Source organism: Rhipicephalus microplus, chromosome 6, assembly GCF_043290135.1.
Source record: "Rhipicephalus microplus isolate Deutch F79 chromosome 6, USDA_Rmic, whole genome shotgun sequence".
NCBI classification, from domain to species: domain Eukaryota; kingdom Metazoa; phylum Arthropoda; class Arachnida; order Ixodida; family Ixodidae; genus Rhipicephalus; species Rhipicephalus microplus.
In genome coordinates, this window is record NC_134705.1 from 81,218,780 (window position 1) to 81,222,243 (window position 3,464).

Sequence of the window (3,464 nt, forward strand, 5' to 3'; positions counted from 1 at the left end):
GCGATTAACCTAAGCAACAAGAAAAGATCATGAATAAATGCAAATATGCGAGTATTGCAAGTGCAGCCCGTAGCACAAAGGGAAATTGAAGATGCCATACAACGATCAAACTTCCTGCTTCTCTACTAAAAAAGAGAAGCACTGCAAAATTTGGTGGGTCGTATAGCTTGGCAAACGATGTTGACTCAGCTGTGCAATAACGCGATATTCAAACAACCAAACATAACGTTTCAAACTTCCCAGCTGCGCACAGAACAACAGCGTCAACAGCAATTCACCACGCTAAGTACCATGCGAATACAGAGCGTCCGCAAGAATACGGGCAGATATTCTAGAATCGCCAACTGCTCGATAGCATTCATGCAAGATATGTGTTGATAATGAATTGCTTGAAGACAGCCAAAGTAACACTGCCGGAGATAAGCAGATTTAGAAAGTTCTCACATTTCCTTTAAGAGGTTGTAAAATAACGTAGTCTCGATGGTCAGTACTTATAAGACTAACCTCAATATTTTTATGCATGACGTTAAAACACATTGACATAATCAGTAAAACGAATGAAATGGGTTGATTGTCAAAGCAGAACGGGAACGTAGAAGTGGTCGGCAGCGTCCGGCCAAGCGCAGCCTCCACGAACTCATGCCGATGGCGATGCCCTTGAGGCGCACAGCAATGCTGCTAAAGCCACTTTTTTTTCTTCTTCACTACAATCGCCCTCCTCAGAAATGGCACCATCCTGGACGCTTACTGAGAAAAACAACTAATGCGTCAGAGTCCGTCTTGAGGCGAGAGACGTGGACAATGTGACCGCCGCAGCAGCGTAGGTCTCTGGTTGGCATGATGGACTCCACGATGTTGACAGTTTGCTCTACAATGCGGTACGGTCAGAACTATTTGAGAACAAGTTATCTGGAGTGGTCAGGTGTACTAGCAGGCACCCGAAGCCACGCCAAAGAACCAGGTGGAAAATTTGGAGCCTACCAGTTCCCAGGTAGACGGGCTTGCTGCTGCCACTGATCCTTGGTAGAATAGGAGTGGGCAAGCTGGCGGCATTCTTCAGCATGTCGGGTAGCTTCGGACAGAGTAATACTTTCTAACTCATCAGGTTTATACAGAAGCATGGTGCCTACTATATTGAAAAGCTTTCGTCTGTACAGAAGAAAGTACGGCAAAAACCCAGTGGTAGCTAGCACGGCAGATTAATAAGCGCATATGGTGAACGGGAGAACTTGGTCCCGGTTTGAATAATCAGAGGCGACGTACATCGACAGCATATTGCCAAGAGTACGTTTGAAGCGCTCCGTCATGCCATACGTCTGAGGATGGCACGCTGCACTTGTGCGGTGCATGATTCGCCATTCGTTGACTAAAGTCTTCAAAGTGTCAGAAAGAAAGGCATGGCTTCTGTCACCTAAGAGCTTGTGAAGGGCACTATAACGCAGAACGAAATGTTGTAACAGAAAGGTTCCAACTTCACGGGCTGTGGCAGTCGACAGTGCGGCTGTTTCGCATAGCATGTCAGATGGTCTATTACAGCAATACTCCAGCGGCTAGCAGCTAAAGTTAACAATAGTGGTCCATAAATGTCAACGCCAGTGCAATAAAAAGGTTGACTAGGACAAGAAAGAAGTTGTGACTGGTAGACTTGCCCGGGAGGTAAGTTCCGTCATGGGCACTGAGCACACGAACAAATGAACTTCCGCACGTAGCCGTACGTGCGACGCCAGTAAGATCTGAGTCGAAGCCTAGCCTATGTCTAGAAGCGGCCTGCGTGGGCGCACTGTGGGTCAGAGTAGAAAGCTTCGCCTATAACAGTTTGCATATGGCGGTGTATCACAAGGAGCCACTTGTGACCATCGGAAAGGTAGTTGCGTCCATAATGAAGGTCGTCTCTTGGGCAGCAGTTACTAGCCTGGTGGCCGAGAGCACGGGACGGTGAAGAAGTTCAAGGATCAAAAAGAATGCTGATGAGACTACTGATCCAGAGATACGTTCGCTGTTCTACCGTCATGTTGCCTAAGGCGGGTGACGCAAGTGCAGGCTCCAGGGAAAAGATGGCCTTAGATGAAGTTGTGGAGTGTAGGTGCCAAACTGCGGGGTTGATAAGGTACACGGGACATCAAAGAGAGTTTACGAGTGACCTCGGTGCGGATGAACTGTGGAATTTTTCAAATAGGAGCATGGCTGGCTCCTATGCCAAACTGAACAGGCGGGACAAAGAATCGTTGGACACCGAGGGAGGTCGGGTGTAAAGGCGTTGTCTGCACGACTCGTCAAAACTTTCGCGTAACTCAGTCTGTTTGAGGACAGTGACAGGACTCTTAGAGAGCAACATTTGAAAAGCGTAGTCCTCAATGCCCTTCATGATGTGTTTTACTTTATCCTCTTCGGACGTCAACCCGTTGACGAGCCTGTAAAGACCCAGAATGTTCTCAATACAGCTTGTGAGATTCTCACCAAGGTGTTGGGAACGAGTACGCAAGGTTTGTTCGGCACGCTGTTTGCGTACCTCAGGCCGTCTAAAAAAACATGTGTGAGGCTCGCTTTGACGACGGACCACGTAGGGAGTTAAGCTTCATGGTTAATGAACCACAGTTTGGCCACGTTCTACAGGTAAAAAAAGACGTAGCCCACTTGGCGACGTCATCGCAATCGATGTGAGCATTCTCTCGCTGGTACGTGCAAGTCCAATTGCCTACATTTTTGTCATCGGTGCCTGAGAAAACAGGGACATCTCGGAGGCACAAACAACTGGCGCAGAAGACAGTGGGCAGTGCCGTTGGAACAGCTGGAGCAGCGCTTGCGTCGGAGGGCATAATGGACCATAGAATACGAATGCGAAGTTCCAGAGGGATCAAAACTCAGCAGACTCCACCCCTGTTACCGGTTTATTGGCCGAACTGAACGAAGAAGGAGTAGTGGTCAGCAATATTCGGTCAAGCTCAGCAACCACGAGCTCATGCCAATGCCGATGCTCCTGGGGCTGAAATCAATGTCGCTAAGACAATGCTTCTTGCGCACACACACACACACACACACAAACACACACACAAACACTTTCCTTGACATTATTGTCTGTTAGATCTCATTACTATTGTGTTTAAAGACGAAAAAAACGATCCCCCAAGTATACACTTGTTTCCCTTATTCATTAACGATGGTCTCGTTCTCACAGACTAGGTGCCTTTAGGTTTTATACGAGAGAATATCGGTCACCTGCAATCACGTAATAAGTTCACGTGCTACGTGACACCAAACAGGCTCATAAACAGTGTGCTACATTCGCCACCATGGCTACTGGTGGCGCTGAATGTCACTCCCAAGTTTAAATTCACACAGACACCCAATAAAGTGGCTGGGCAATTGCTGTCGTGGTAGCGCAGTGGTAGAGAATTAAATGGGTTATTCGGAGGTCGCAGGTTTTCGTCCTGCTCACAGCAAGTTATCTTTTGAGCCACTTTTCT